This window comes from Neophocaena asiaeorientalis, unplaced genomic scaffold (assembly GCF_003031525.2).
Source record: "Neophocaena asiaeorientalis asiaeorientalis breed wild unplaced genomic scaffold, Neophocaena_asiaeorientalis_V1.1 scaffold29, whole genome shotgun sequence".
NCBI classification, from domain to species: domain Eukaryota; kingdom Metazoa; phylum Chordata; class Mammalia; order Artiodactyla; family Phocoenidae; genus Neophocaena; species Neophocaena asiaeorientalis.
In genome coordinates, this window is record NW_020174423.1 from 1599982 (window position 1) to 1611094 (window position 11113).

The following is an 11113-nucleotide window of genomic DNA, read 5'->3' on the forward strand; positions in this document are numbered from 1 at the left end:
CGGAAAGTGAGCCCAGGGCTGGCCTGTGACTCTCCTTGTAGGCGACGTGCAAGGGTCACTGAGTGGTTGCTCAGACCCGCCCTGGGAGGAGAACGGCAATCAGAACTGTGTGTTCCAGGGGCTCGGAACGCTCCTTAGTTCACAGAGCCTGGCTGATGCTTCAGGTGAGAAAGGATTGAAAAGAATAAGTAGTAAAGGGGGATGAGAGCGGGGGACCCAAGCTCTCTGCCTGAGCGAGCAGCTGCGTTTCTGCGCTTCCTATTGTTACAAATCCCTCAAGCTGTGTGTATTCCTCCAGTTTAATCTCCCAGCTCCCCAAACAGAGGCCAGGAAATATATGTGCTGCTGAAGTGAGCACAGCAGAGGCCAGGAAAGATGGACCGCTATGGGTTTCAGTTCATCAGAGTAGTGAGACACCCACCCCAGAGGCTACAGTATAAATTAGCAACTGGCCTTGTGTTGGTGGACAGTACATAGCTACTGCAGATAGGAGTAAGTTAGCAACAAGTTCTCCCCAGAGGGCAAAGGAATGTGAGAATAATGTGAGAGGAGACCCCCAAGCACAGAGGAGCAGAGCTAGTTATCAAAGCTACGGCAATTACTTACTTTATATTAAATATCCATATTTAGTGAGTGACTACTACGTGCAGGCCCTGTGCTAGGTGGTGAACAAAGCTGAAGCAGTCGGGTGGCCCACGTGTCGGATACCCACTGTCAGGGACCTTGGGGTAGTCCCAGGGGAAGGTTTGGGTGGTTCCTTGGCAACACCAGATACAGGCAAAAGGCAGGGGCATCACACCTACTCCTGGGTATATGGCGGAGAAGCCAAACAAGTTAGCTGAGCTTCAGGTCTCTGCTTCAACACCATTACCTCCCAGAATCCACTGGGAGCTGACTCCCAGGACCCTAGGTTCCCCTGCTACATCCTCAGAATGTAACTGTAGCAGTCATGAGTGTGATTGTGAGGTTAATGGTCTCTTTCCATGAAAACAGGCATGGGGATATCTCTCTCTTTTTTTTTTTTTTTTGGGTACGTGGGCCTCTCACTGTTGTGGCCTCTCCCGTTGCGGAGCACAGGCTCCGGACGCGCAGGCTCAGCGGCCATGGCTCACGGGCCCAGCCGCTCCAACGGCATGTGGGATCTTCCCGGACCGGGGCACGAACCCGCGTCCCCTGCATCGGCAGGCAGACTCTTAGCCATTGCGTCACCAGGGAAGCCCCGGGGATATCTCTTGATGATGAACACTGTGCCCTCGGCCGTGCACGAGTAGGTTCTCTACAAATATTTAGTGAGCAAATATCCTTCACAGCACTCACCACACAGTAAGGGTATAAATCCTTAGGTAATTATTTCTCAACTACCTCGTTCATTGCTACACCTCCAGTCCCTAGCACACAGGGACCTCGTTTATCTTGTCTCCACCAGCATTGGCCTGCACATGGCGGCACCCAACGTTGGTGGCAGAAATAAATGAATGAATTAACAAACATGAATAGAAGGTCACAGATCTAGAGATGAGTAGGAAAAGGGGGATAAAACTGAGAGCTCAGGAGTCAAATATGCCCAAGAATGGACCAGGTGAGCAAAAAGTGAGAATGTCTAGGACTTCTGTCTGAGTGGACGTGGGATGCCCAGATCCTCCTTCCAGGTGTTGACTGGGTGGTGTGTGTGTTTAAGGGAACACGGGAGGAGATGATAAACTAAGGCCAAGGGCCTCTTCACTCCAGAGGAAAAGCTAAACCACTCACTTCCTCCTCTGCAAAGTAAAAAGCCTAGATCCTTTTCTTTTGTGAGATGGAGACTTGAACTCCCGAAGGTCTGGGGAGCAGGGAAAACGGTTTGGCACCTGCAAGAACAGGTTCACATATAAGGCTGGATGCCAGCGTTGCTGGCTGGGAGCGTTTAGTGCATCTTGCTGACTAGTTGTGAGGTCAGCTTGGTGTCTAGTAGGTAGAGACCTGAGCTCACATCAGCAGGGCTGCCTCTGCTACAGGGGATGCCTCTTCTTCCCAGCTGTGAGTGCCAGCAGGCTCGGGGAAGGGTTGGGGAAGGTGAGGGAGCCAGCAATCCACAACAGGGTGACGAGGGGAAGATGTGGGCCTCCTGGAGAGCTACTCACTGTGTCTTTGCCTTCTCTTTGCTGTCATGTCTCTCCTTGGACCACTTGACAGAGTTGGCTGCTAAGGCAGGGACTCTCCTGGAAGCTGAGAGACTGCAGAAATAGTGTGAAGATTCAGAAGCATGAACTGAGTTCCAGATGGGAATTGCTGAACAGTCCTCCCTTTCTGGACTGCCTCCTCCTCTCTCCACTACCATTCTAAAACTTGTTTTCGTGGACTATTTTAAATAAAATTCCTTCTTATCCCAACTTCCACTTCCTGCCTTCCTGGGCACCAAAAAAAGGAAGTGGGAGCACTGGATTTTTAAAATTATTATTATTTTTTTTTATTTATTTATTTTTGCGGTACGCGGGCCTCTCACTGCCGTGGCCTCTCCCGTTGCGGAGCACAGGCTCCGGACGCGCAGGCTCAGCGGCCATGGCTCACGGGCCCAGCCGCTCCACGCCATGAGGGATCTTCCCGGACTGGGGCACGAACCCGCATCCCCTGCATCGGCAGGCGGACTCTCAACCACTGCGCCACCAGGGAAGCCCAGCACTGAATTTTTAAAGCAGCTGCCCAGTCCCCACCCCAATACACACACAGAGATACACACACACACCCCTCTAAAACACTCTATCCAGTTTTAGCAGATAAACAGGGAAAGGAAAATGCAGACTTTTGCAATAACCTAGCTTATTGCCTGGTCAATCCATTTGGATGGGGACTGATAGATTTTAAAACAGGGCTTCATATTTTAAGCTGGCTGCTCTGTGATTGACTCAATCTTGCTGCAAAATCAGGCTCTTGTCAAAAGTACTTTGCAGGGCTTCTTGGAGGTTAGAGGCGGCATGCCCTGTACACAGCTTATCTAGGGGTAGTTTTTTACTTATCTGTGCTAACTTTACCACTCTTTGAGGGGACACACCAAAATTTTCCCTTTTGTGTGTCTGTGTATATGTCAGATTATTCTTCTATTTAGTACTTCCATCCAATTCATCCAAGAAAGTTTTCTAGATACATTGACTTTACTTATATTTTAATTCAAGTGTCACAAATTTTGGATATCTGTAAGTTGCTCTGAGTTGATTTAAGCCATTATCTAATTTGACCTTAGTCATAACAACAACAAAGGCATATTCTATACAAATTTTGTAGTGTTTCACAGACGCAGGTAGTTTATATGTTCATTCGAATAAAGTGTTCACAGTCACGTTTTTATTTAAATATTGAGGTGTAAAATTTCCAGGCACGAGTAAAGAGTGGTCCCCAAACTTGTAACTCTTTAAAATGATCTCATTCTGCTAATAAATACAAGCCAGTGTGTATGTTTACGTTCTGGGGGGCAGTGCACAGGGGTGGGATCGACCCAGACTGTGAGCCAGCAGACTCACGCTGTGGTCCTGAGCTGCCCCTCACCCATCAGCTGTGTAAGTGTGGGTCAGTCAGTTTGTCTTTCTGGCCACTCTTTGCTTCTGTGGCACCCAGGGCAATTGGACTTGATGGTTTCTAACGGCCCCCCTACACCCCCAGTTCTGAAATGTCATGTTTCGATATTAAGGAGGAAACTTAGAATCATCTAGTCCGAGGTCAAACCTGGCCCACTGCTTGATTTTATACATCCACAAGCTAGGAATGGCTTTTACATTTTTACATGGTTGGTAAAATAGTATTACATGAAAAGCAAAAAATTACACGCAGTTTTAATTTCAGTGGCCATAAATAGTTTTACTGGCACACAGCCATGCTCACTTATTTATGTGTTGTCTGTGGCTGCTTTCCCACTACAATGGCAGAGCTGAGTAGTTGCTATAGAGACATCATGGCCCACAAGCCGAAAATACTTATTATCTGGCCCTTTGCAGAAAAAGGTTTCTGGCCCTGATCTAGTCCAACTCTTTGACAGATGAGGAAATTAAAGCTTGGCCAAGTCCTGGTCCAAAAAGACAAAACACTGTTATAGAAAGAAAGCAAATGGCCATTTTGAAGCCTCCAAAGGGACAAAGACAATGAACAATAAACAAAAGATTAAGGACGCAAAAGGAATTTCTTCCTCAAATGACGAAGGATAAGGCCTTAGACAAGAGATGAGGACAAAGAAATTGTGAAACCCTTGGGGCAGGCTGCACTCATTTGTATGGAAGAACTGCTGTTTTCTTAATCTGGAATCAAATTAAGAGGACTTGAGGATGCGGGAGGTGGGCAGAGAACACCAGAAAGGGTTCGAGATTCTCCCTACTGATAAGACTCCAGAAAACTTATATCCAAGCACGCTGCAGGAAATGGAGGTTGACATTAGAAATGCTTTAGGGGCCCTTTTCTAAAGTGTAGGAGGTCTGGAAGGGGTGAGGTAATGCTGCTGTAACTGGGGAAAGGAAGCCTGGGACAGATTGGAACGTTCAGTCAGATGGAGGCCTAGTGCTGGGAAATCCCAAAGCCCTTTAGATCACAGACTCGACTTAGAAGCCCCAACATAGCTCTGAGAGCTCGGCCCTCACTAGTGACAGGCTCACATCCCGCCAGGGTGGTAAATAGGGGGCAAAGCGTGGAGCTGGCCACATAATGACTTTAGAAGGTTTAAACAAAGCTCCATGGTAGGGGGTGGGGAGGAGGGTGTCAAGCCCATCATCCTTCGATTCACATAGGAGCATCGCTTGGGAAATTACTGGGGGTGGGCAATAAATATTTCAAGCCCAAGAGAGAAGAAACTGCCCCAAGATCTGTCCCATTGGTGATCAACCAGGAGCCAAACATTACTCCGGTGGGAAAGGCCCTAAGCAGTTAAAATAGGTAATTGAACTTACCCAACAGATAGGATTTACCCTGGAAATTCAAATTATTGGCAATACAGTGTGTGTTCCCCTGGGTCAGTGAGTTGGAAGGGCACTCTCTAATCTCACTTGGTGGTTAATGGCATGAGCTTGTGAGTCAGGCTGCCCAGGGTTGCATCCAACATCTACTGCTTGAATTCCTTGGGCAACTTACTGAACCTCTCAAGTCTCGTTGTCTTCTTCTGTAATAATAACTTTATTTTGATTTTTAAAATGTATTTATTTTATTTTTGGCTGCGTTGGGTCTTCGTTGCTGCACGCAGGCTTTCTGTAGTTGCGGCAAGCAGGGGCTACTCTTCGTTGCGGAGCATGGGCTCTAGGCACGCCAGCTTCAGTAGTTGTGGCACCCGGGCTTAATTGCTCCACGTCATGTGGGATCTTCCCGGACCAGAGTTCGAACCCATGTCCCCTGCATTGGCAGGTGGATTCTTAACCACTGCGCCACCAGGGAAGTCCGATAATAACAATAATTTTAAAAAGAATGATAATAATAGTACAGCTACGGGCGGCTGTGAGTATTTAAATGAGATTATTGATAGTGCTTGGGAGAGCTGAGCATTCATGTTTATTAAATGCCCCCGCCCATCGTTGGCTGCATTGTCAAGCATATTAACTATATTATTAACTGTCCATAAGAATATGGATTTGAGGGCAAATAGTCCTGGGCTGGACTTCCAGCTTCACCACTGAGTAGCCTTGAAACCATGAGCAAATTACTTCAACTCACTGAGCTTCTGTTTTCTTATTTGTAAAATAGTGATAATAATACTAGTTACCTTAAGGGGCTGCCGTGAGGATTTAGTGAGAAAATATACTTAAATTGCTTGGGAGAGTTTCTGGTACTTAGATATTATCATCATCTTCATTATTATTATTCATTGGTTCCCTAATATCCAAATATATTCTGAAGACAAGCTGAAACAGTAAGCCTGATAAGATGCATACTTGTGGCATAGACACATATAAAGAATTTTCACATATAAAGAATTTTCACGTAATTTGATCAAGTGGTGGTGAAATGGGTTTGGATTGTCATGAAATTCCTCCGATGAGCTGGGGAGACCAGGTGTAGGCTCAAGGGAGGCTGTGGAGATGCTCCCCGTGGGCGCCCCCCACCGGCCGGGACCTCCTCCTGCCCCAAAGCCCTCCGTGCTGAGCCCAGGGGCGGGGTGTGTTTGGCTCCTTTGATTTCCTCCTTGAATCTTTCTTCTTGTCTTCCCACCTCTTTTCTGCCAAATTCCATGATTCTTGTTTCCTGTCAGGCTTCTCAACATTTGGAACATGTGGCTACAATACCGCCTCGTGTTCCAGGTAAAATTAAACGCCTGACTCATCCTCTTTATCAGCAAGAAGATAGAAATGATGGCCTCTGGAGAGGAAAGGGCTCTTTAATAGCTGGCCCAATCTCTCTTCTTAGTTTGCTGAGTCCAGACTTCGTTTCCTACCATTAAGAGATTGGTTTGCTTATCTGATATTCTGCAGGTTAAATTACCGGGCATCCTCGGTGATGGGGCTTGACAAACCTGCTTTTCCTATTGCTTGCTACCCACACCCTTTCACTTCTGCTAACTCCTTCACAATGAACAGAAGGGAGCCTATCCGCCGAGATCAGGAATTACAAGAACATGTGTTATAGATATCAGCGGGGTACTGCTTAGCATAAAATGTGATAAGGCCGAGGTGTTGCTTCCACTCAAGTTCTTAAGAACCGAGGGTCTCTTCTCCCAGATAAGCCGGATTGGAAGCCTTGTCTTTCCTTCCATTTTCCCACGTGCCCATATGGGGGCCACCGGGGAGTAAATAACACATGTGACTCAAGCTCTTGTGTTCATACGTTCCTTCTTGTGAACCTATGGGGTCCATGGGATCACTTCATCCAGCCTTTTCCTTCTGCTGATAAGGAAGCCATGACATATGGTGACAGCTGGATTCTAGCCGAGCTGAGACCAGAGCCCAGGTCTCCTGACTCTCAGGCCACCACCCTTTCCTCCTTACAGCTCTGCTTGCCATCCCTGCTCGTGGCTGGAGCGGATTCTCCATGGTGCCTTTTGTGATCGTTCTGGGCAGCCAGGACTCATTCGGGAGGAGCCCGACCTGTCTTCTCACGCTGGTGTCCTAGCTATTGTTTGGCCTTCTCTGTGCATGCCATCCTCTGCAGACCTAAAGATTTCCCCCAGTGGCTTGTGGTCAGGACAGATGCTTATCTGGGTGAGGAATTGGGCTGCCTGAATATGACTGGCAGAAGGCTTTAGGGTGAGGAACAAGGAGTCACTGCAGGTTTTTTCAGCTTGGGTAGGGTCCACAACCCAAGTCCCAGTAGGAAGGCTGACTTTGAACCTGGTCAGAAACCAAGCAAGCCACCAGGCCTGAGGCCTACCTGCCACCTTCCTCTCCATCAGCCAGAGTCCGGCAAGGCCAGTCTGAGGAGCGACCTGACGCCTTTGACCCGTGGTTGTGGTAGGTTGAGTCAAGGGGTGATGATCAGCATTGTGTCCCAGGAAACACTGATATTGGGCCTCAACGATTTGTACAAAGTGGGTGACCAAAGACAGGACGCCCGGAGTCAACGCTGGGAATCAAAGCACAAAAGGCTGTCAGAAAACCAGACAAGAGCTCCTGGAGAATGTTGGTTTGAGCAGGACTGTCCTTTCTAGGCCAAGACAACTTGGCATCTCACTTCCTCTTCCCTACGGTTCTCTGAGGGGGATGTTATTCTCCCCATTGTAAAGGTCAGAAAACTGAGACTTGGAGAAGTTATTTGCCAAAGTCAGGAAGCTAGTAAGTGTCAGAGTCAAGACTAGAACCCAGGTCTTCTGATTCCAAAGCTCTTCTTCTGTCCACGTCACCTTTTAGAGAAGTCCATCTCCATTCACCAGAGGACTCTGATTGCCATGTGTGGTGTGGCATTTTTAATCACGTAATCAAACATGCAGTCCTGGATGGGTGTCCCTGACGGCGCTGTCCAACTCAAAATACATTGATTTCCTTTGTCACGGTGGTACTCAAATGGTGCCCTGAGAAGGTCCCCTCACAGGGACTTGAGTGGGGACAGAAAAGGAGGATGGGATGGGCACAGGCCACCTGCTGTCTGTACTCAGCCCCCAAGTCCTCTCTCCACCGTCCCTTCAATCAGAGCTGCTCCATTTCCATGGGTTAGGATCCCGTGTTTGAAAAAGGTTTCAACAACCTCTGTTCTTTCAGATGATCCAGCTTCTGGTTCAACATTTGCATGAGAGGAAACTCACAAACTAGGTGGACTTCAGGGTCTTCCAGAGCTGAGCAAATGAAGATGTCCAGGAAGTGACCATGACATTGTCTTCTGGGTTGAAGAGCCCTGCGACACCAACAGAAGTGTGATGCTCCGAAGCGAGCACAGACACAGGAGTTAACAGCTGCCTTAGAATTTCCTCACATTCATTCGTTCACTTGAGAATATTTAAATTAGAACCATCTACATCTGGTCCAGCAATCTGACTTTCGCAGAGGCCCAAGTAGATACTGTTGTGGGACAAACAGGGCAATCTCTCCAATGTCACCCTCGAAAGACCAGAGAAGAGCACCTCAAATCCCAGTGATCTGTCAGGCATGAACTTTTTTAGCTAAACTTTTTAATAGTGATGTTATTCATGTTTTTGGCTGTCATTACTTCTTGACCGAACAAGCTCAGTAAATTTCTCCCACCTATGCAATTCCTTCCCTGTCCTATATTTATGTCCCTCACTTTCCAGGGGTAATTCTAGGTGTCGTGAGCTGGGAAACAAGCTCAACCTGATGTGCCTGAAGCACCAGTTGAACAAATAATTCTTGAACTGACCGTTCTGACCGATGACATCATTGCAAATGCACACTGGCTCAGGTTTTCAGTCCCTTAAAACCCTTCCTCTCAGCACTGTTCTGAAATCTTAGGCATGCGAAGTCGTTTTTCTATTCCTTAGACAACTGAGCCTCTGGAGTATTTCTGAGCAACCAGAGTAGGGTGTGTTGACTGTTCCCCCCTCTTTTACCTGGGTTCCTTCACATAGTCTCACCTTTATCAGTCTAGCCAACCCCACGCACATTTAGAGAAATGCAAACCATCTGCTATCTTTCCATATTCTGAGGCCAGAAAATTTCATTTTGACCATTTCTGTACAAGCTGTTGGCAATTCCAGAACCTCTTTGATGCCCTTTAATATCTTCTACCGTAGAGGTACCTCAGCTGACAGACATCATGAAGGAATAAGGGCAGAGTTTTGGATAAAGGAGCCCAGATAACTAAGAGTATAACTCTTTAAGCCCCAAAGAGTTTTAAACTTTGTAACCATTGCAACCCAAATTTCTCCATATAGATAAACACAGGCCTGGGGTTAAAAATCTGGTCTCACAGACTGTAACAAATGATATTTCTCTGTGCTGGCCTCATCTGCTGGTACGGGGCCATGGTGACCATGAAGATGAGCTGCTTAGACTTCTTTCCATGGGAATATGATTGTCTGAAGGCTCCAATGCTGCCCCTCTGTGTCTACTACTGTCACGTATGTACCATGGCTGTGTTTCCCATGGGCTGCTCCCAGCCAGTGACTGAGCAGGATGGGGTTCCTGAGCATGGCACGACATGGGACTCCTCAACCAGGAGATGTTGGCTCAAGGACTCCCCATCAGCCTGGCTGAAACCATCTGAGAACCAGCCTGAAATCTGAGACTCTTCCTACATCACAGGGGTCAGACATGCACCATGGTGTGAAGGCTTTCCCCACCTTCCCCGACTCCTTCTTTTTTCCCTTCACAGGCATTGCTGTCAATGAATTCCTTGCACATTTAATTTTGACAGGATGTCTGCTTCTTTGAGAACCTGAACTAACACAGGAACCACTATTCTGCTCTCCTTTAGAGTCCACTCCACCCACTCCCAGATGTTTCCAGGAGGCATCTCACATGTAGATGGCTGAGAGGTGTAGGCAACGGTATTTTGAGAGCCTTGAGGAGTTAAGGGAATAAAAATTGGAGTATAAGGATGATTGAAAAAGAGAGCCTCTAGTAAACTTCCAATGCATTGGTTTCAGATCCTGAAGGGCTACACTTGCACAGCGAATATGGAAATAGATGAGTCTTCTCATAGAACACAGCTTCCAATCACCTCCAGCCCTGAAATGGGATTAGGCTGATCCTTGATTGTTAGAAACAAATATAAATTCTCTCTGTGGAAAGATGGCATTCCTTTTTTCTTTTTAAATTTATTAAATTTATTTATTTTTGGCTGCATTGGGTCTTCGTTCCTGCACGCAGGTTTTCTCTACTTGCGGCGAGCAGGGGCTACTCTTTGTTGCGGCGTGCAGGTTTCTCACTGTGGTGTCTTCTCTTGTTGTGGAGCACGGGCTCTAGGCCCGTGGGCTTCAGTAGTTGTGGCATGACGGCTCAGTAGTTGTGGCTCGTGGGCTCTAGAGCGCAGGCTCAGTGGTTGTGGTGCATGGGCTTAGTTGCTCCGTGGCATGTGGGATCTTCCCGGACCAGGGCTTGAACCCATGTCCCCTGCATTGGCAGGCAGATTCTTAACCACTACGCCACCAGGGAAGCCCAAGACAGCATTCTTGTAGGACTTAAATTATCCTATAATTTTGCATCTACAATGTCTGAAATTCAACAAAAGATAACCAAGCACACAATGAGACCAGATAACATTACTAAAATCCATGGGAAACATGAGACAATAGAAACAGAGCCAGAGGAGATACAGGAAATGGAGTTGCTGCAGATTTTAAGATAAGTGTTCTGACTATATTCAAAGAGATCAAATACAAGACTGAGAATTTTGTAGAGAAAAATGGGTGGCAGGCATAACATTTGCTCTGGGATAGAGGTAAACAAGGTAGACTCCTCTACCTACCTTCAAAGATTCTTCCCTGATACCCTAGGTAGTCAAGACGCTTCTTCCTCCCTCTGGCTCCTGTATGGGAATGGTTTTTGTTTCGTTTTATTAGCTGCCCTTAATCCACTTCCTATTCTTCAGTCTCCCCCAATTTTCTTTTGGATATAGCCTGGTGGGCTTGTTAACAGCTGTCCTCTTCCAGCCAAGGGAACAGCATATGACCCAGGCTAGACCAAGCAGACCCTCGCTCTCCCGTGTGGAAATTGACTCTTGAACTGAATGACCAAGATAAAAAATGGTTGTTTTGTCCAGCAGCTCCTGCCTGGTGACCACCCTT